Here is a 22,615-nt window from a genome sequence, read left to right as displayed (position 1 = left end):
TGCTTCAATACCCTGCTTGAAAGAGTCTTTCAGAGGCCCTCTGTGGTAAGCTCCTGTCCTGTTCCCTGTTTTCTCCCTCTTTGAGTGTCTATTCTGTTTGTTTTTCTGAAAGAGGATTAAGCCACTTACCCCCAGGACTATAGGTTTTAGTATGTTTATCCTACATTATCTGGCTTATACCCACTTATAAGTGAGTATATACCATGTGTGTCTTTCTGCTTCTGGGTTACCTCATCAGGATAATCTTTTCTAATTTCCACCATTTGCCTGCAAATGTCATGATTTCCTTGTTTTTAATTGCTGAGTAGTATTCCATTGTGTAAATGTACCACAATTTCTATATCCGTTCTTCACTTGACAGACATCTAAGTTGTTTCCAGATTCTGGTTATTATGAATAATGCTGCTATGAACAGAGTTGAACAAATGTCCTGGCTGTATGGTTGAGCTATATGCCCAGATGTAGCCAAAGGGCAGCTCAGTCTCCATGTGGGTTCCCTAGTATGAGAAGCAGGAGCTGTCTCCCACAGAGACTCAGTGGCTAGCTCTTTGATCATCTCCCCCTGGTGAGGTGACCTAACTAGGCCACAGAGAAAAAGGATCCAGACCATCCTGATGAGACCTGATAGGCTAGGGTCAGATAAGAGGGGAGAAGGACCTCCCCTATCAGTGGATGATAGAGGGCAAGACATAGTGGGGGAAGAGGGAGGGAGGATGGGATGGGAGGAGATGAAGAAGAGGCTACAGCTGGGATGAAAAGTGAATAAATTGTAATAAATAATAATAATAATAATAAAGAAAACATTTTTAAAAATTTAAACATTAGGTAAATGTTTATCAAAACCACATTGAAATTGTGTTTTATCTCCAAATGACTATTATCCAAAAAATATCTGAAAATAAAAAATTCCGTAGCAAACGGTATTCACAGTGTTTGGTGGTAATTCAAATAACCAAGGTTACTATGGAAAATATCATGAATGTTCCATAAAAACAGCAGGAACAGCAACTATCTAAAGCTAAAGAGAAAAGACCATCTGGTCCAGCTGTGCCGTTACCAGGTAAAAATCTGAAGGACATGTAATCAGAGGGAAAGAGACAGCCACACAGTCATGTTCACTGCAGCACTGTTTGCGATGGCAAAGATGTGGAGTCAGCTGAGGTGTCAACCGAGGAAGGCATTAAAAAGTGGAGCATGTAAAAGACATTATTGTTCCACTATAAATAAGAAGAAAATCCTGTCATTTGTAGGAAAATCATAAAACTGGAGGATAAGATTGAGAAAAATAAGAAACATAAAAGCAAGCATCATATGATTTCTCTGTGTATACAACTAACTTAAAATAAATGACCTGAATGTGGTCTACAAACAGGGACTAGAAAATGGGCAGAAAGAGAGAAGTGAGGGGAAGAGAGATATATAGCTAGTCTTATTAAATGTATAATACACGCCCGTGTGGGGTATGGTGGTGAAACCCGTTTACCCAGTTACCATTTGTTACCAGAAAATACTGTCATACTGTACTGAGATCTGTCACTTCCAGCCAGGAATAAATACACTACTGATATCATCTCCTATGCTCTTTTTTTCAAACTCTGTATGTCCTAATGTTTACATAATCCTTTGGAACTAGGACATGGCTGGATTTTTAAAATATGGTCTGACAGTCTTTTTCATTAAATGAGGATGTTTATCAGTTTCTGTTTTATGTCACTAACAGGTTATTTGTCTGTGCCTGTACAATCTCATTTCTAAGTGTTATTTTTAATCAGCATTTTAGTTTTATCACTATTAATTTAGTTTTCTGCTCTTAAAGCATGCATCCCTAACTTGTCAAAGTCTAAGGAGCCTCTTCAGACAATCCAGGGAATAAAGAGCCAATTTCGCTTCATTTAACATTCCCTTGTATCATTTTATTTTTTTGTCTGTACGTTACATCCCTCCATTCAATTCACTCACTTTCAGCATTATTTTATGAGGCTGAATTTCATTTAGATTTATTTACACATTTATCGCCCTCATTGATCTTTATTTCATCCTGTTTCTCTGGGTTAATAATCTCCTTATAAAAAAGATTCCTTTAATGAAATTCTGCTAGTGACAAACTCTGAAGGATTTTGCATTTCTCTTTTTCTAAAACTGATTATATTCCATGGTTTGCCTTAAGAACATTTTCACTGACTATAAATGGATGCTTTAGCTGTCGCTTTCATTTGGTTCATGGAGTACATATCATCGAATCCTGGCTCCCAGCAGCATTCTTGATATTGATAAAGTCTCCCCAACATGACTGCCTAAACATGAGGTGACTAAGGACAATAGCAGTTTGCGTGCCAAAGTGGAAGAAGGAAAGACCAGCAGGCTTGAACCCTACATGAAGTACTACAGGCAACAAAGAAGTGTTAAGATTAGCAGAAACAGTCTTTCCAAGGGGACCACACACCAGCTGGTCATCCTGTGCTAAATGGTCTGCCTAAAATTTACATACGAGTATGATTATACCAACTGGCCGATTTTGTTTAATATATATACTTACTAATATATGCACGTAAACACATTTAATGAAAAAGAGGCATACATTTGAAAGATAGCAAGAAGAGGTATAGGAGAGGGACTGAAGGATGGAAAGGGGAGGTGAATATAATATAATTATAATATCAAAAATAAATGGAAAAATATCGCCTGAAGGTAATGTGTATCCTAAGTGTGGTCTACTTTCTCCATCTCCTATGATTTATTGGATCTTTACACTGAACTTTTTCAGTAGTTCAGGCAAGTTTCAGGCATTCTCCCATCAAGTAAAGCCACAAGAGAACAATGTATAGAATGTATGTGACTTTATTAGATGCAACAGTTAAATATGGTTAATATTTTCTACCTTTGCTTTACCCTTTTATTTATGAATATTTTATGTATAGTAGAGAAATATGGATAAAAATAACTGATAATTAAGCTAAGCATAAATAATCAGAACATGATGATTCAGGGTGAAAGAAGTACCCCTTATCATTATATCTAGACAGACAGACAGACAGATGGATGGACAGAGGCAGGTTCATTTCTGAAACTTGGATCCTGACTTGCTTCAAATAATTACAGAGACTGCCTAGCTTAGCAAGGTGGTAAATTTTCTAAGTTATCCTGAATTACATTTTTACATAATATGTATTCTGTAGTAATTAAAAAGATTAAAAGTGTATGCTCACAATAAGATAACACACATAACTGTAGAATACTTTCAGGTCAGCAAATAATAACCTATGTGGAAGTGAGAGCATGTAAAATGAAAAATGGTTTAAAAGGAGCTAAATCTATGGAAGAAAACAATGAAAATTCTAATTTGCATATTTAATTTTTTAAAGGATTTATTTATTTACTATGTATACAGTGTTGTGGCTACATGCATGCCTGCACGCCAGAAGAGGGCACCAGATCTCATTATAGATGGTTGTGAGCCACCATGTGGTTGCTGGGAATTGAACTCAGGACCTCGGGAAGAGCTGCCAGGGCTCTTAACGTGTCGGCCATCTCTCCAGCCCAGCATATTTAATTTTTAAATACTAAAATCATTCAATGTCTTAATTACTAATAAGTAGCACCAAGAAAAATAAAATGCACAAACACGATAAGCACAGGAAATTGTTTCAGGCATCACCTTGGTGTCTGCCTTTTCCACTCTATACAGTGTTGAATAAAAGCAAGATATGTCTGGACATGTCGGATCTAAAAGCTTCTTCTCCAGGACTCCCAGCCACCTTTTATTTCCCCAAGGCTCAGCACTGGCTCCTAAGTGATCTCCCACAATTCTTTCTGTACTGTCTTAGCATGGATGATACCAGGGCAGCCACCTTCTAATTCAAAACACCTTCAAATGAAGGGGTAAATCCCTTCTACATCATCCATTGGACACACTGGGACTCACTTTTCCTCTCCATTCCCATCATCTACTCTTTCTCACTCACCTGCTCTAGTGACACCTGCCGTGTTTAGTGTGCTTGTAATATGCTAGGTCTATTTATTTAAAACTCTTCAAATTCCTCCCTAAATCATGTGACCTGACCCTCGTTTAAGCCAGGTCTCTGATCAAATACTACACCTTCTGATTTCCTTTCTCAGCTCCCCTTTCGAGGGTCCTTTCCACAGTCTGTAACACTCCTACCTACCCACTGTCTTCCATTTATACATAGAAGACACACTTCCTGAAGTATGATAGCATTCAGTCTGTGTTCTTGTTCCCTCCCTGTCTCCCTCGACCACCTTTTTCAGATGTGGGTTCAAGGGGTGTGGAAGCTTTGTTTTTTTATTGCATATTCCAAATCTGCACTTGTTATATTGAAAGCACTTAAAAATTATAGTTATTTATGGAATTACAATTAATGCAAAATACTGTTTAATTCTTTTAACATAAGAAAAGAAAAATAAAAGGCTTTGGGATACTGAGGACATAAGACCTTCTCTGAAAAAAAAAGTCATTTACTTTGTATATGACAATTTAACTGCAGTGAATATAGCAAAATAGTACTGTATATGATAGAAAGTGTATGTTAGAAAACATACATAACGCAGGCAGACATGCCTTTGAACATCCGAAGACTGTGGGGTTGCCCCCTTATTCATTGGATTTCTCTGAGTCTGTTGGTTTTGTAGTATGTATATGTGTAAACATGCAGTTGTGTGTTTGTATTTGATATTTTGCCTCTTTTACTGAGCTTGCAGAAGAGTGGGAAAAAGTGAAAATCAAATTACTCTATCCAAAAGCACATAAGACAAAGAAGTAGAAGTTTGTTTAAAGTTCTAGCATCACATTTTCATGGTTCCACACTAAAAATGTTTTATAATTTATCTCTTGTCCTTAGTTTCAATATCCACATAAATGGAGATAATAATGCTATTTATTTCCTTATGTTTTTCTAAGTATTAAATAATATAATGGTTGTAAATTGATTAGTAATTCTGTATCTAAAACATAATATGATTCCAAAATTACCAGCTTTTATTATTCTCAATAAAAAGCTTAATGAGACAAAAATAATTTACCCATTTACTAAAGTGATATTTTACTTTGTTTTCAAATTTTGTTATGTTATTGCTACTTGTAATAATGAACTGAACACTAAAATACAAATGAAAATGTTTCTATATTTAGAGAAGCTGTTAACGGGATACAACCATTTCACAGATCAACCAGTTGCCTGGAAAGCTGGATTTCAGTGAAATGTGTGAGTTTGAGTAGGAAAAGAGAAGAAAAAGACAAAAGTTGTAATAGAGGGAGAAAGAGAAGCTTTAGCTCTACACAAGTGTGTTCTCTGATGTGGTCCTGGAAAACTATGGAATGAACCGGTATCTGGGCTACCCCGGCTAGACCAGGGGGCAGGTCACCAAACTCTACACCCTCCTCCACCATGCCTTCAGTCTCTCCTCCTTGTTGTACCTGTCTTAGAAAATAACATCCTTAAGATGGAGAAATTAAGTATTATCTTATTTGGCAAGAAAGGTAAGTACCTACAACTGTAAAAAGTAGGGCTTCAGAAATGAACTGTGAACTTAATACTTTGAAGAGAATATGATAATCAGCAAGCAAAAATAACAAGATAGGCTAATATGAAATAAGCTTCAATAAACAGCCAGCATGACTGCTTTTTCTTCACACATTTGGTGGTGAAGATGCACACTTGATACACCTCCTTCCTGTTTTTGGTCAAGGTAATACATTAAGTGGTGTAAAATACATATTTTATTAATACATATTAATTACTTTCTGTTTTAAGTGATACTTCACTGCCTCTGGCAATCTCGCCTAACGTATATGATATTTTTATCATCCTTTAAAATCTCCCTTTTAAATTACTAAAACATAAAGAATTAAGAGTCAGTTCAAGTGAGTGAACTCTTTTGCAAAAGCGTCCATAATTGTCCATATTTTAATTTGTTTTTTTTTTAAAGAATACTAATTTTAAAAGATACAATATCATTTTAAGAAGTTAAAAAAAATAGAACATTATACCTAGTGGTCTTGAGGAAGTAAAAAGTCCTGATAGAGAGAGTTTAGTGTGTCTGTGGAGGGGAGAAGGTTGGAAGGTTAATTTGAAGAGTGGACTGGAAGCCAGTTTATGTCCATTCAAAGTGTTTCAACTTGCTCTCCTACAAAAAGAGTAGTGCTTAAGGGAAGAGTTCTCTCCTGGGGCCAGACTATGTTACATTATCAACAGGGGAATGCCTTTGCTTTACAAAAAAGAGATTAAAAGCATCCAGACTACCAAGGAGTGACAAAGAGACTACAGCTTCCCAGAGAGATAACTGACATTCAAGCATAAGAACATTTAAGAAAAAAAAAAAACTATATTAAAAAAAACTTTAAATTCAAAAGGCCCAAACATATTCTAAAACAAGAGACGAACAGGAAGAGAAAGAGAGAAGATTATGTACATTTTACAACACGTTATGTTTTACCAGCTTTTGCAGTATTTGCATATAATCTGTAACGTATTTCGTCCTCAAGAGACGCCATACTACATGCATTTCACCTTAGCATCATCCTCATGTTTCCTTACCATGTTTTTGTGCCTGCATCAGATGTCTGTACAAAAGTGCATTGCCAGCCATTTGATTACCTATTTATTTTTGTTATACATGAGGAATCTACTAATGTCTCCAAATATATGACCATTTCCATACTTTGTACTCTTTCCCTAGGACAGAATCCCTGATGAAATATTAATAGATTAGACAATATGAATTTTTATGGGTTTTCCCCCACATAATGCCAAATTGCTTTCCAAAGGGGCTGTGCCAGTTTTAATCGCAATGAACTGTCTGAAAGCAGCAGATCCACTTATCCCTGCCAACATGGGACATGATTATTTTTAATATTGTCATTTAGCAGGTGAATAGCCATCACATTGTTCATATAATTTATTTAGTCCAGTTAATTACAAGATGTGAAAGGAGAACATCTAAATTTAAGAAATTTTACAGAATCTCAATATTCTATTTCTATCCCATGGCCAAGAGGACTTTAAAAATCTCACGGGACCACCAAGTGAGATCATTTAACAGTAATTCATCTGTGCGCACAGCATGCTGATAGGTAAGTGTGGGCAAAGAAGTAAGTGAAGGAAATGACACAAACCAGGTCTCTGATCCAGTCCTGGTCAGCAGCATTAAGTATCAGCTCAACTGAAACAGAAAGCACATAATCAAATGGACATAGATTTGATGGACATAGGCACCCCCATCTCCAAGCCAACATTTCCTTTTTTAGTTCCTACCCTGATTAGGCCTCCGTCCTGTTGCTCTTCTTGTGGCGCTCCTGTCCTCTCCAGATCTTTCATAAGATTCCCTGCACTCTGCCCAAAGGCTGGCCATAAGTCTCAGCATCTGCTTTGAGAGTCTGCAGGGCAGAGCCTTTCAGAGGCCCTCTGTGGCAGGCTCCTAACTTGTTCCCTGTTTTCTCCTTCTTCTGATGTCCATCTTCTTCGCTTTTCTGGATTGAGTGTTTTAGCCGAGTTCTCCCTCTTGATTAGTTTCTTTAATCTGAGCACAGGGGGTCTTTTCTGAGACTAATACTCCAACCATGGACCATGCATGGAGATGGTCTGGAACCCCTGTACAGATGTAGCCCATGGCAGTTCAGTGTCCAAGTGGGTTCCATAATAATGGGAGCAGGGACTGTCTCTGACATGAACTGTTTGGCCTGCTCTTTGATCACCTCCCCCTGAGGGGGGAGCAGCCTTACCAGGCCACAGAGAAAGACAATGCAGCCATTCCTGATGAGACCTAATAGACTAGGATCAGAAGGAAGGAAGAGAAGACCTCCCCTATCACTGGACTTGGGAAGGGGCCATTGTGGAGAAGGGGGGAGGAAGGGGAGGATTGGGAGGGGAGGAGGGAGTGAGCTACAGGGGGGGATACAAAGTGAACAAAGTATAATTAACAAATTTTTTTTAAAAAAAATGTTTAGGCCTTGGTTATTCTGGCCAAAAGATCAAATATACATCCATATAACTTCATCGTGAAGGTACTTCCTCATAATAAGCACATTGCAGTACTTCTACAAATGTAACATCACATAACGTTAAGGAGGCTCATATACAAACTTTGTCAGCCCTCTCAAATGTTGGGTATAAAAAGCAAGAAGCAAAGTGTTTATGGAATGGGCTAATATAAGGGGGGAAACCTAAAGAAAATGTTTTTAAAAACAGTGTTTTATAGGCATTCCCAATCTCTGAAGAGGGATAATGCTTAATTCATAAGTCAAAGTTTGACTTGGGTTTTAGATGCTAAGGTGGCTGAGGCAAGTATTATTTCCTGACGTTTTGGAGGGTGAAGGCATTGGACCTTCATTAGGAAGGCAGAGAAAAGACCTCCTCACCATTAAGAGTAGGCATCATCCAATCCTCCGAAGACCGTAAGAGAACACAAAGGGTGAAGAAGGTGAATTTGTTCTCTGCTTATGTCAGAATGACTCTCATCTTTCTCTCTGACAGTGAACCTTCCATTTGTGTGCTTTACCACCAACTTATAGCCTCAACCGTCATTTGCTTTTCCTTCTGAGATATAATTTATTTTCAATAGGTATGAAACAGTCAATTATAATGCAGTGTAAATTCCTATCAAAATCACCTCTTATACTTACAACTACAACATCCACAAGTATACAAGTACCATTATCCAAAATAATAAGTGCTAGGATTTTTATCTAAGTTTACATATACACATACATGAATGTAAGATCCTCCTTCATAATTCATTTTCTATCTTTTTATTTCATAAGCAAGGCCTAATATAATTACTAGTCTTTCAAAATAATGCAAAAAAAGTTAAAAGTGACACTTACTTGTATGACTCACACTTTAATCTTTACCCCTTTATTGAATAAACAGATTATTTCTACGTCCATATTTCCCAATGGGTACTTTAATGAAACTGTTTTTATCTCCATTTAATTCAATTATGATGCATATTAGTAAAGTTCTGGTACTGAAACAAAGGGAGTTGTTAAGGCTCTACATAAACACAGTGAGTGTCTGCAGTTTTTGACCTGTCCACTCTCTATTTTCCATTCTGGTTGTTAACAATCTCTGGTTTTCCTTAGAATGTGGTTTTCAAGGGCTAAAACGCAAGATGCCCTCTGACTCAGGCATGGGAATGCATCCTGAAGTGGTCCAGGTTCATTCCCCATTCTAAGAATGTTAGTTGGAAGCAGAGGAAGACTGAAAAGTTGATGCTGATTCTTAGCATTGGTGAGGAGACCTGGGGAGGAACTCATCAGTTCCTCCGATCTCTGAAACCACTCTGCTCCTCTCTGTTGCTTGGAATTCTGTAAGCACAAAATTCATCCCTTTCTTGTACTTATTCCCTAAGGAAGTCATGAGTGATTTCTGTTGGACACAGCTAATGAAATGTATGGACGACGATGAAGAGCTTTACCGAAGTCCAGGAGTCTCTGTATTCTGCCTTGTTGTTGTTTTAATCACCATTTATAAATGAAATAGCATTCACATAAAAACTTCGGCACTTCAGCTAGAGCTTCAGAAGTGTCTCATCAGAAATTTATGTTCTTATCAATAAGTGAATATCTAAATGCTTCCTGGGTTTTTATGCTTGCAAATTATGAAAATATTTTCTGTCTACTGTTGCTCTTTGATATTTTAAAGTTATTGAATAATAATGATGTTCACTATGCCTAATTACATTCAATGTATCCAGAATAAATAACACACATGAATCTCACTCTTCAATTAAATTTCAGTCCACTGGAGGGGGGTAAATAGGAATTGAGAATTATTAGGCTAAAAAGCCCTCTATTCACAGTAAACACAGATAAGCTCCAGAAAGGGTGAATATTAAATTATAACTAGTAATTTGTGCTAAGTAAATATCGTGTTTAATTTATGTGTAATTACACTTAAGAAATTTATACAGGTGAAATATTAAGTTGTAAAAGGTCAAAACTTTATATTTTTTTCATATGTTTATGGATAATAAGTCTTTAGTTTCACTTAGTTTCAGAATATTTTATACTAAATATTCACTTTTTGCATTCTTTAATTTAGAATGCATAGTATATGGTCATATACTGTCTCAAATAATTACTCACTTACAATAATTGTACATTAATCATATATTAATCACATTTTTTAGTGTCATACAGATTTATAATTATTTAATGGTATGTTTTATTTTCAAGTTTTTGTCTGTGGTCTGTTTGTCTGTTAATAAAATCTGGTAATGGGTGGGGAAATTCAATAATTTGTTATAGCTTTAGTGATTTGACATGGTAACTTCTCAATGTAAGTAACATTTGAACATGCTTGCTTGATAGTCTAGACAAACATATTTCTTCTTTTAAAAACAATTTTGCAGACTGAAACAACCAACACGCTAAGAAGCAAGTGCTCTACCACTTACCTAAATCTTCACCCGCGGATAAATGTCAGCATCTCTGTGAATTCCATGTTGGCCTCTTTGTAGTTACTGAGATAAGGTCTCTCTACAATTTCACTTGATCTTGCACGTGCTTGGGCACCTACACATTTAACTACATTTATTGCAAATATCCTGTAGTAAAGTTTTCAGTTTTAATGTCCTCTGATATCGGCTTCATATAACATACAAAGAAGAAAATTTCAAAGTGTTGAATAACTGCAACATTTAACATATAACGAGCTGAAATATACATCTATATGTATGTATGTATGTATACATAGGGAGAGAGATAGGGGAGGAGAGGAGAAAGGAGAAGCAGGGAGAGGAGACGAGGGGAGACAGAGAGGAGAAGTCATCTGGGGGTAAGAATTGTATCAAAGACAAAAATCAACATCATATCAAGGAGAAATAATTACTTTTCGCTCCCCCAAGTAATTTCAGCATTGGCCTATTTTGTAGTTTAGACAGCAAGTTTAGAAACCAAAAGATTATCACTAGGAAATTAGGACAAAAGAGCTACTAAAATAGTTTTAGAGATACAGTCCATTGTTTGATAAGTGCTGCTTATTTTAAATTGCACCTGTCCCCTTTGTAATTACATAGCTGTATTCACTTAAAGAGATGACCTGCATTACTCATATTTTTTAAACTTTTAAAAATGTATTTATTTTTATTAATTACAGTTTATTCACTTTGATTCCCAGCTGTAGTTTTCTCCCTCATCCTCTCCCAGTTCCACTCTCCCTCCTTTTCTCCTCCCATGCCCCTCCCCAAGCCCAGTGATAGGGGAGGTCCTCCTCCCCTTCCCTCTAACCCTAGCCTATCAGGTCTCATCAGCACTGGATGCATTGTCTTCCTAGCAAGGCTGCTTCCCCATGGGGGGTGGGAGGGGTGGGGGTCAAAGAGCCAGCCACTGAGTTCATGTCAGAGACTGCCCCTGTTCCCCTTACTAGGAAGCCCACTGGAGACTGAGGTTGCCATGGGCTACATCTGTGTAGTTTAATCTGTGTATATACTCAAATATTCAAATTCAAGTAATCATTAATGTTACCATTTCATAGCCATGAGGTAGAGTGCTGATGGTCCAAAATGTATATTCATAGCAGACTACTGATATAAAGACAGCCTCAGTGTACCCATACATAGTATTCATGAACCCATGGCTCATCTGCGTGTATTTAGAATGTTCCTTCTTGTCTAATAGCATTGAAATATACCAATAATTGCACAGTATGAAACTTTGCTACTGGACTTGTCCTTACTGAGTGCTAGGAAAGAGGAAAAGTCTCCTCAAAGTCTAGGTCCATGCGGAACTGAGTCAACTATTATGTCATTTATATATGTCTGAGAAACACTGGTCATCAAAGAAATAACAATGAGCTAAAAACAATAAATCAGCACCAAGTACAGCATATCTCATTTGCAAATCATCTCTTCAGCTAGAAATTTGTTTTGTGACAACGATTTTATTCTTCACATCTCTGCAACGGTGTTTTAGGATGGAAGTCACAGTTTCTTTTTCCTTCTTTATAAGAACTGAAAGGCAGACACTAATACTTTAAAATCCCTTCATCATTCATTCATTTTATCCCTCTCTGCTCTGAAATTTCCTCTTTTGGTATATGTGGTGAATTTCTGTTGCTGTTCTCATTTTATGAAACTAACAGATAAGTAGCTTTTAAGATTTATCTGCCATAATGTCTTTATTCTAAAACATTTAAGAACAAAAACAATAAAAACTTGCCAACAAGCTTTTGGGAATGTCTCAGAGTCCCTGAAACTCATCTCTCAATCACTGAATTTCAGAGACCCTAGAAAGGAAGATATTTTGGTTTAGAGATTCTATCATGTAGAGCAAATTTTAAGAGTCTATAAATATAGCATTAGAGAACATATATATCTATATTCTATAGATATGAGAACTGACATAGCTATAAACATTGCAAACTATGTGCAATTCAATAAATCTTACTTGGCATCTCTAAGTGCATCACAATGTATCACATTTTTGGTTCTACCATAGTATTTATCAATATAATACTAGGTTATTATTAAGATATAGTAAGATAGTTTATGTATAAATGAGTAGAGGCTGTCATTTCTCTTTTCCTAGTGATTTTACAAAATGTTGACCCTTAGAGTAAATGTACATGCTGATAAACTGTTTCAAATTCTGCTTCTTCTAAACCTAGCTCCACTCTCACTGACTTTAAGTAAAATTGATTCTCACTTGTAGAGAAGGGTTGGGAAAAAAAATCTGTGTTTTTCGTACTTTAAGACATTTGATTCCTCTTTAGCCCCTATCAGACAGCTGGACCATCAGCTTGGGTGTGCTATATAAAACTATGTGCTAACTTTCTTCTGTTTTAAAAAGTTTGCATTTGGGAAGGAAAGGAGGAAAAACATGGCATAAAAGGGATGAAAACCATTGAGAAATAAATGTTAACAGTACACATTTCATGCTAATTCTCCGTCAAGCTAGGGACGCAGAGCAAGCTTGCAGTCACTTACCATGCAACACAGGTTCTTGAGGGCATAAACTTCATGTCTCTCTAATATGAATGTATTGTTTATAAACTAGTTCTCAAAAACCTGAGCGGGTTCCACTGTTCATATGGGGTAAATGATGATGATCCTTTTAGATATAAGCTAAAACATATACAAAAATAGTGGAATGGAAGGAAGCAGAGAAAATAAAATTGTAATTATAGTTACATAAACACACATGTGTATGCGCATGCTCTCTCTCTTTCACACACACACACACACACACACAAATGGAACAAAGGCACCAATTTTGCCAAAATTTCTTTGTAACTGAACTTGCTGGACAGCCAACTTAATTTTTAACTGAGGACAGCTTTTCCTGGAATCTTTCCAATTGTTTTGGCATATCTTACCAGAAAATCAAACTGTAACTCTTTTACTGATGATAATCGTAACGGCAACACTGACCTCAAAATCCAGGGCTTGTGAATGGCCTTTACAAATGTCATGGATTTTAGGCTTTCAACACAGAAGAAGTAGAATTCCTTTCATTAAAATTATGCCTTTGAATCCGTCCTTAGGCACTATCAACTCACTCAACTCTTTTGGATGACGTTTTATGTATAAGTTGAATTTGCAGAGTCATAAATGCCATTTAAAAGCCATTGATTTAAATTAATTACGGTAAAGGTATCATGTTGCACAACTTAGCTGCTCTGAAACGTATTCTGGGTGGATTCACAATTTTTTGAGCTAAGAGTGGTTTCAAAATCACAATCCTCCAGCCTCAGCTTCCAGAAGGGCGACTAGCATTACAAGTGTGTAGGCCACCATAACTGACTGGATGTTCAACTTTTTAGATGATAGATATCTTGTCATTCAATTTATTGATTGTCTTTGGGGCTCTGTTTTTTACATTAACACTGATGTTCAGTGTGTGTTCTTGTGGGTCTCATACAGAGCTTCAAGACCAGCAAACTTGGGATTATCTTTATGATTGACAGCTTCAACACTAATTCAAGTACTTGAGAAGAATATATGAATCCATGTGTATTAGCTGAACAGGAAACTTAATGGAAAATCTGAAACATGAAGTAAGGGTGTAGAAAGTACATGTTGGTAGAAGATCAGGATACTAGTTTATGTTGCTTTTTATTGTGATCTATTTATGTATTAACACATAATGGCAGTTGTCTATGTCTTTATTCTGTGATGAAGTGCTAAAACCTTCAACAACATTCACTCACACAATTGGAAAAAAGTACAATTTGCTAAAATTTACTTGGCTAAGCCAGCATCCTAATCAATAACAGATTACTAAAGAGGTTGACAATATTGCCAAATGAATAATATTTCTCATACAGAATGGACTTGTGAATTCATTACTAATGCAGAGCAGTCATTTCCCTCCTAGATCTCTCTCTCTCTCTCTCTGTCTCTCTCTCTGTCTCTCTCTCTCTCTCTCTCTCTGTGTGTGTGTGTGTGTGTGTGTGTGTGTGTGTGTGTGAGCTGTGAGCGTGTAGCATATGCATGCATGCATGCATGGGAAGAGATAAACAAAGACAGGATAAAAATAGCTTTCTGAAACTGGTGGAGATTTACAACTCCCCTAAAATTTTTATTTTTAGAAAATGAATGATTTCATCATGGGTCTAAAGAAATTTCTGGAAGATAAATCTTTTTATCACATTTTATGGATATATTCTTATTTTTTTACATGATTATTTGACATACATGTTCTGTTTTATAAGGTATTTGGACCTATTGCATTTTTTTTCTGGTACAATGCATGGCCTTTTAGAGGAATTATTCAGTACATACTGAAATTAAAATTTGGTAGAGGTCAAAAGTGAGTTCAGTGGCCTGGAGATTTGGCAACTTGACCTTTACTTGAGTTAGTAAGAATCTCTCTAGAATATTAGGCAGTCTAAGCTCATGGGCTACCCTGTAGCCAAACAGGACAAAAGTGAAGTAAACCTGAAGATTTTGGTGAACTTGAGCGCCTCCTGGAAACTAAGTGTCCGCTCTGCCCACTGCTACCCACAAATCTGTGCAGCCTCCTCCTCCTGAACCTTACAGTCAGTGGCACTGTGCTTGCCCGAAACATACTTCTATTTTATCCTACTTTATGGACACGCATGCCTATCTTTAATATATTGACACATCAATATAATTATCCTCATTGTTTATAAAATATATTTCTCTAAAACATTCTTTTTTCACAGTAGAAACCTGCCCTTTAAAAAGGCCACAATAAAATGAGTTCATTATTCTATTCTAAGACTTGTGACTGATCCTAATACATAATGCAGTCTACTTTGAAGCTACTTGATAGAAATATGAAAAGCACTTGGCCAAATGCTAAATTTCTCCTAAGATGTTCCGTTTTTAATATTGGCTGCTGTTATTAATTTCCTTTGAATTTGAGTTTATTTGGATTTATTTATTAACAATGTATCCCCAAGATACAAACTAATATCGCTGCTACCTTACTGTAAGTTGCTCATCTCTATAAGAACTTAGTGACTAGCCTGAGGGAAAATAGAATCCTTACTCTGCAAACTACAAAAATACGTAGAGGCAAAGGCGGAGGTTTTGAAGAGCTCCTTTCTTGCTACCTACAATATTCCTATGGCGTACCTTACTTTCATTTTCACTGTTCTACCAAACCAGAAATGAGCCCATATAACGCGATTTCTGAGTCTTAAGCCTGGGTATTTTTGGTTGTATGTAATTTGTTCTGTGCTTGGACAACAGATTCCTCCGATTTAAAAGATAGCCCAGCTTCAAACAGGAAACGTGGTGTGGACAGTTCAAGAGCCAGCTCCCTCTGTTGAGCCAATTTTGATTTTCCCAATGCTGCCAGCCAAGGGAGCTGCCAGCCCCACCTCTCCAGTTCCCTGAAATCCCATCTCCTGTCACAGAATGAGCTCCCCCCAACCCCTTCTGAGTCATGGTGGGGAAAGTGCCACCTTGGTGCTGAAATATTTCAAGAAGTTTCAAAAAGGAGAGATTCCTACGGAGACAGCAGATCCCAAAGAAAACCGTCGCTTACACTAAGTTTGTGCGTCCTGAACAGGGAATGGGGAGCCACTGCAGTGAGCCGGGAGATCCCGATTCAGCCCGAGAGCACTGCCCGGTAGCAGCGGTAGCAGCGGCGCAAGAAATTCGTCTTCTGCGGAAAGGGTTGCCTGCCGTGTACACGGAGCTCGCAATGACATACCAACATGGAAGGTGTGAGAAAAACAAAACAAAAATAAAAACCAGCATACGCCCTGGAAGAAGCTCGGTAAAGAAACCTTTAAGTCAATGTGTTCAAAATCTGGTGGCCCAGATCCCGGCAGGCTTGAAGTTTCTGCGAGCACAGCCACCCCCCCCCCCCCCCCCAGCATCTGTCCCAGGACACACCAGTCCCGAACACGATGGCCCTCCTGTCAAGGCCGCTGGAGAGGAATTGACTCCTCCAGGACACTCCTCTAACGCGCACCCTAGCTCCACTCCACCTCTGCCCCGTTGTCCCGCTGCGACCACCTGAGCCCCGAAGCTCCAATCCCTTGGAGCGGAATTCTCTCCACTCCAAATCTGCGCTCCTGAGAAGTGAACTGAGCCTCCTACGAAGGGCTTCTGCCCCCTAAAAGTGGCCAGTCCCCAACCCTAGCTTCTGGCCTTCGCCCCTCATCAACTTCTCTTTGCTTCAGCAAGATGGACCAACCATTACTTTCTGCTCCAAAGTCCCTGGCGTAAGGCAAGACTTTGGGGAGCGTCGGTAAATGCGCGTCTCCCCTGGCGCGCTAGACCCAAGGGCTCCTTTTCATTAAGGCAATAAAGTTCAATTTGCCCCGCTCCTTCTGAGACAGAGAGACTTTCCAATTCACCGAGTTCTCTCTCCTTCCGAGCTAAAAACGCCCGGTTCACTCCATCCCAGCCGGGATTCTTGAAGGACATCATTCCACCTAAAGGGGACCTACTCCTCTCCTTGCAAAGTGCCCCAAACCTCGTGCATGTGCGCGCGCGCACCGCATACCCACACTCTCTCACACACAATGCCATCCACGCGCTGTCAAAGTCTGTCACTGGCTAAGCGAGAAGGCAGGAGCTGAAGCCGCACCGGCGCGAGCATCAGCCTGGCTAGGCAGCAGGACTCCGCTGTCCAGGTCCCAAACACCCTTGTCCGGATGCTCCGGCCGCCAGGCGCCTCGTAAGCACCCCCAAATCACAAAGCGGTCCGGGGGGGGAGCCTCACCTTACCCACGGGACGCGCGGTCTCCGGCCGTTCGGCTGGCCCGCGGGCCACGGGGACGCTGCAGTCGGGGTCCCGAAGATGCTTATTCTCCGCTGCCGCTGCCCGGATCCCCGGCGCCAGCATCACTTCTCCCCCGCCTCCGCCTCCTCGTGCTCCGCTCGCGCGCCCGCCCCTCCCGGCGGCCTCCCGCAAGCCCCGCGGCGCTGGCTGCGCGCGGTGGACGGCGGCGGCGGCGGCGGTGGCGCCCGCGCGGGCTCCCTCAGCCGCAGCAGGCGAGCAGCCGGGGTGGCAGCCGGAGCACCGGAGCCGGGATGCGCTTCCCCGGCGAAGGCTCTGGCCTCCGCGACTGACAACGCCCGGCAGCCAATCGCCGCCTCGCCCCGCGCGGCGGGGGGAGACCAATCAGAGCGGAAGGCCCAAGGTTTGCCTCCGCCTTTGCTCAGCAGGCTTGTTTCCGGGAGAGGATGCTGCTGGGGTGTGGGATTGGGGAGGAGGCAGGACTGGGGCGAAGGGTGGGGGGCTCGGGGCCCGGAGGCTAAGATGCACGGAGGAAGCCGGGCCCACAAACCTCGGCCGGGGGCGCTTTCTGACTAACCGCGCGGAGCGTCTTGGCGTGACCGAGCACTCCCGGGTGACTGTCCCCAGCGGCTTGGCACGGAGGTTCAGTGTCCTGGCATCACTGTGCAGAGGTTTTGGGACCCCATTAGAAGCGGCACTGCTGGAGAGCGAATCCCTGGAGGCGGTCGCCGCCTTGAAGGAAGCCAGCAAAGTCACCAGACAGCGCCCCCGTCCTTCTTGCTTCGGCAGCAGGAAAGTGGTACCCCTGCTAGCCGTCAGCCTGGAGATGTCCAACCTAGGAACGAGATACTCTGAGAGACGTTTTCAAAGTTCCTTGCAGAGTGGACTTTCCTTATCTGCTCTCCATGTAAACTTCAACCCCGAAAAACACCCACCACAGGAAAACAACAACAACGGAAGGCACACAGTGACGGCCGGTCCAGTTTAAGCGGGCGACTTAACTACTGAGCCCTAGCACCTCGGTTCTGTTCACTCGCCGGGGAACCATCAAGTCTAATTAATCCAAGAGGTTTTGTCTTAAGGGTGCCTGTGCGAATGTGACTAAGTACGAAGTGGTGCTGTTTGGCGGAAAACGAAAAAAAGAAACCTCGCCTGTCCTATTCTTTTCCCCAAATGCTAATAATCCTTCCTTGTAGGGTATTTTAATTTCTTCCCGTGCAGATACGCCAAAATGGCCATCAAAATAGCCCGGAGGTCTAACTTAAAAGCTTCCACTCATAATTTCTAGAAACAAGAGAAGCCAAAGCGTTAGTTAACACAAAGGCTTGTAGATGAAAGGGACAGTCCCCAAAAGTCCCTTGTTCTCCAATGGAGATAGTAAGACCCACCTCACAAGACTTTTTGTGAGTGTTTAATAATAATAATAATAATAAACATTTAGCTGCACCATTTTTCTGAAAAATGACTTGGAACTCAGTATGTCCTTTATTTTTTTTTTTTTTATTTCTACGCCGCCATTCAATTTGCTGTTCATTAAGTAACTCAGTTCTTTTTGAAATCAATATCTGTTTCTTCATTTGCCTTTTTAAGAAAGAAAGAAAAGTTTAGTCTACGATATCTATCACAAACCTTGCACAAACTTTTTGGGCTTTGTGAGGAAATGTTCACTGTACGATAGACTTCACGTTCTCACCCTAAAGACTATTCAGACCTTCACTGTGTCCTGCGCCTGCCTTCCCCTCAGCCACTTACTCATCTAGTCAGGCCATCCCTTTCTAAAGCACTAGCAGGGCTAACAGGCAGTAAGCCCATTTCCTTACAGTTAAGAACTGAGATCTAGCCCACACTCATGTTAAAATCTCCTTTTTAACATGGAAGTCCCAAGACCGCTTTGCTAACTTTTAAAATTACATATGTGTGTACATAAATACATATGTAAGTACAGATATGCATTTTTATTTCATAATAAGAAAAAGCAGTATCTTCGTGGACTACTCAAGGAAAAACATGTAAGACTGAAGTTCAGGAGAGAAAAACAAAGGTCTGATTGATTCTAAATTTTGGGGGGATTAGCTGATATCCTGTCAAATGTACAAATCTTAAGATTGGAAAGTCAAAAAGCAACAAGAAGCTGGTGGAAAAGCCCTCCCTGCGAAGCCTGGATATCCAAGTTCAACCCTGGAACCCCACATGTTAGAGGAGAGAACGATTCTCTCTAGTGTATGCTCTTGCATATCCCCACCCACACATACACACATAAAATTAAAAATATACATAAGTGCTGCTTTTTTATTTTTTTTAAGGATTCGTCTTTTACAAAAGCGGTTACAATGTAGAAATATCTCTAACAAAAAAGGCAAGTTTAAGAAGAACTTAAATAAAAAGCTATTTTTGGCTACAGAAGGAGGTAGGTCAGTTAGGACCTTGCAAGCAGGGGTACATAAATAACCCACGTGATTTTTTATAACTGCTTTGTTATATATCTTACCAAATATGTGATCTTGTATTATTTTTCTGTGTTATTTACTATTTTGAAGTTACTACTCCTGAAAGGTTATGAGCTGTATATAGTGTAGTCTTGGAGATGAAGACAATCAAGGGATCATGAAAAATAAAACTCTTTAAAAGAATCAACAGCCTCATATATTATATAACACTAATACCTCACATCATTAGTGCTTTGTATATTCAGCTTGGAGGAAAACAAATCTCCAGAATTAACATCTGACAGGAAGAATTGTGAAATATTTAAGATCAATGAATTTTTTTTTAAGAGAAAGAAAGGAAACATTCTAAATGTATCTGAAAATATGTTGTGTCCTGGTACTAGGTTCCTCTGCCTTTCTATGAGTATTGACATAGGTGGCATAGAAAGGTCAATGTTATTTGAGTATTTAATGAACTGCTTGCATTTAATTGAAAATGGTTTTAGGGTGTTTTTGTTTGTTTTTAATTCCTAATTATATATGTCTGGTATTTTTTTTCTCTGTTAGTAAAGGAGTTTCTTTACTCTTTTTTAAAGCCATAAGGATTCACCCAATCAAAAAGTATGTCAAGAAATTTCATATTCATTAATTAATGCAGACAATCTATTGGGGTCATTTAGGATGAAAACAAGAAGCTAAACAAGGAGAGAAGTCTGTCTAATTCTACCTCACCTCTGTCTGAGCAGATGATCTCAGGCCAATCATTAAACTTCCCCCCAGCACTCATCATCTTAAAATAGAGATTGAAAACAAAATCAAACCTCTATCTGCCTTCCTCAGATGTAAAGCTCTACTTGTAATTACTGCTGCAAGCCATGATCGCTTTCTGCTGAAAGCCCATTGTTAAAAAAAAAAAGGTAGAGAACATGAATTTAATAATGATGTTACCCTCTCTCAAACGTGAAGTACTTTAATTCTCACAGTAGCTGCTCTTCGTAGGTGGAAAATGCCTATCTCTGAACATTATTCTGTTGAGTTCTGAAGAGGCTCTCTTGCCAAAGCTACGATAGGTTGGTTATCACAGACACTAAGCTTTCTGTGCTGATTTTCCTGGCAAGAGTTTCTCCTGTACTTCCTTCCCTGTGACAAGTCAGTAAAATTAAAATATAAGACTTTAAAGCCTTGAAGATTATAAAGGATAACACTTGTTGTCTTACTATCTTTAAATTATATATATATATATATATATATATATATATACCTTTCATGAAGTTATTTTGCCCAAATAATATAATTAATTACATAACTCCAAGCATAAAGAGCCTCATATTTAAACCTAAAATATTTGGAACAATTGATATTATAAAAAAGATTACTAAACAATTTTGGACATAATTGTTAAAACAGTGGAAAGTGGAACATATTAAATCTGGGCTTTAAATATTGACATAAGAACATACCACTGGGCAAGAACAAAATGGGAATACAGTAGGGTCGTTGGGATGAAAGCCATATATCCAGAAAGAATGAGTGAAAAATAAGTCATGTCGGATGTTTCTTGCCTATTAGGTTGTGTTATTTTAGGTTAACTATTCTGAAGTACAGGTGGGTCCATGACTTCGGAAGAAGACTCCACCCTGTAAAATGGACCTGAGTTAATATAAAAGACTCTTAAAGCCAGCTGGGCAAGATGGAGCATGCCTGTAAATCCCAGAACTCCCAGGACTCTGTAAGTTCAAGGCCAGAGTGGTCTACAAAGTGAGCCCAGGACAGCTAAGGCTACACAGAGGAATACTATCTTGAAAAAAACAACAGCAACAAAACAAAACAAACAAAACAAAACAAAAACTCTTAAAAAGCTTGCATTATTGATGTTTTTTTTATTGGAGCCACTATTCATAGTATTAGTCTTTTGATGTCTATTTGCTGCTAATCTTACAGATTTAAAGCTACTACTAAAATTACAACAAACATACTCCTTTACCTTATTAGATGATGCCTTCAGTTTTTGTCATTTAAAAATAGACTACTTGGGACTAATAAAATGGCTCAGCAGGCAAAGACACCTGCTATGGAGCCTGACCACCTGACATCAATCCCTGGATTTATATGGTGGAAGAAAAGAACTGACTTTTTTCCTAATGTAATTCTTTATTTATTACAATTTATTCACTTTGTATCCCAGTTGTAGCCTCCACCCTCGTCCCTTCCCAATCCCTCCCCCCTCCCTCCCTCATATCCTCCTGTGCCCTTTCCCCAGTCCACTGATAGAGGAGGACCTCCTCCCCTTCCATCTGACCCTAGCCTATCAGGTCTCATCAGGACTGTCTTTCCTCTGCGGCCTGGTAATTTACCTCCCCTCAGGTGGAGGTGATCAAAGAGCCAGCCACTGAAGGTACTGACTTTTTTTTCTATATTTTTGTTGTTAATTTTTATTTATTTTTTCTTTCCAATTTATTCATTATATATCTTGATTGAAGCCCCCTTTCTCAATTTCCCCAATCACCCCCTCCCTCCCTCTTCCCCACTTCCCCTTCCCCTAGTCTATGGAAAGTGCCAGTTCTCCACTATTGCTTGTTAAGTCTCATCAGGAATGCTTGGATCTTCTTCCTCCATGGCCTGGCAAGGCTGCATCATCAGGGGTGAGTGATCAGAGAGCAGTCAGCTGAGTTCATGATAGAGGCAGCTCCTGCTCACCTCACTCAGAGATCCACATGGAGACAGAGTTGCCAATGGGTCACATCTGAGCAGGGCATCTAGGTCCCTTCCATGCATGGTGCTCCTTTGATGCATCAGTTTCTGCAGGATCCCCTTGGCTCAGATCTTTTAGCTTTGTTGGTCTCCTTGTGGGGATCCTCTATGTCCCTTTATTCCCACCCCTTTCTTCCTCCATAAGACTCCCTGTGCTCTGAACAAAGTTTGGCTCTGAGTCTCAGCATCTGCTTCAATCCCCTGTTGGGTGAATCCTCTCAGAGGACACTCTACAGTAGACACCAACAAACCAAATAATCCA

The 22,615-nt window shown here is 39.5% G+C and overlaps 1 protein-coding gene across 7 annotated transcripts in view; it reads right to left on the bottom strand.

The window, feature by feature from the left end:
• Positions 1–17,510, bottom strand: part of B3galt1 (beta-1,3-galactosyltransferase 1) — a 547,096-nt gene extending 529,586 nt beyond the window's left edge. For 5 of the 7 annotated variants that reach the window (XM_060390324.1, XM_060390330.1, XM_060390327.1 and 2 more), the window contains exon 1: positions 17,164–17,510. The gene's annotated coding sequence lies outside the window, so the exon portion shown is untranslated. Of the gene's footprint in view, positions 1–17,158 lie in introns of all 7 variants that reach the window. The other 2 variants (XM_060390325.1, XM_060390329.1) reach the window with 1 other exon arrangement.
• Between the last annotated feature and the right edge of the window lie 5,105 nt (positions 17,511–22,615).

This window comes from Meriones unguiculatus, chromosome 8, assembly GCF_030254825.1.
Source record: "Meriones unguiculatus strain TT.TT164.6M chromosome 8, Bangor_MerUng_6.1, whole genome shotgun sequence".
Taxonomy (NCBI): Eukaryota; Metazoa; Chordata; class Mammalia; order Rodentia; family Muridae; genus Meriones; species Meriones unguiculatus.
Note: the sequence above shows the minus strand (reverse complement) of the source record. Positions and strands in the feature narration are given on the sequence as shown.